Source organism: Littorina saxatilis, linkage group LG8 (assembly GCF_037325665.1).
Source record: "Littorina saxatilis isolate snail1 linkage group LG8, US_GU_Lsax_2.0, whole genome shotgun sequence".
Lineage (NCBI taxonomy): Eukaryota > Metazoa > Mollusca > Gastropoda > Littorinimorpha > Littorinidae > Littorina > Littorina saxatilis.
The window spans coordinates 8,135,185-8,135,814 of record NC_090252.1 but is presented as its reverse complement, the minus strand read 5'-3'; the positions used below and the strand labels follow the sequence as shown (position 1 = coordinate 8,135,814).

The window sequence follows — 630 nt, the reverse complement described above, 5'->3', positions numbered from 1 at the left end:
CACATACATACACGACGACCCTCGTCTCGATTCTCCGTCTATGTTAACACATTTAGTCAAAACTTGACTAATAAAAAATGTAAAAAGCATAACCGAACATAAAAACACTTCTAAGATACACTTTAACACAAGCATTCAAATAATGAGCACAATATATTATTATCACAGTTACTGAAAAACACAGCGCGCTTAAACAGTTGCACAGAACACGGGCGCACATAAACACATGCACACACGCACGCACGCACGCACGCACACACACATACACGCACACACACACACACGCACGCACGCACACGCACACACACACACACACACACGCACGCACGCACGCACGCACACACACATATGCGCACACACACTCACACACATACACACGCGCACACACTCACACACACACACACACACACACACACACACACACACACACACACACACACACACAAACACGCATTTGTCTCTTGGCACCACACAGCATTACTCATAACACAAAGACAACAATCAAAAGCATAACCGAACATAAAAACACTTCTAAGATAAACTTTTACACAAGCATTTAAATAACGAGCATAATATATCATTATCACAGCAACTGAAAAACACAGTGCACCCAAACAGTTGCACAGAACA

At 42.9% G+C, this 630-nt stretch overlaps 1 protein-coding gene across 1 annotated transcript in view; it reads right to left on the bottom strand.

Annotated features, from left to right (window-relative positions):
• Positions 1-400: 400 nt before the first annotated feature.
• LOC138972688 (uncharacterized) overlaps positions 401-630 on the bottom strand; it is a 68,751-nt gene continuing 68,521 nt past the window's right edge. Inside the window, exon 12 of the mRNA XM_070345338.1 lies at positions 401-630. This exon is cut by the window's right edge and continues 1,855 nt beyond it. The gene's annotated coding sequence lies outside the window, so the exon portion shown is untranslated.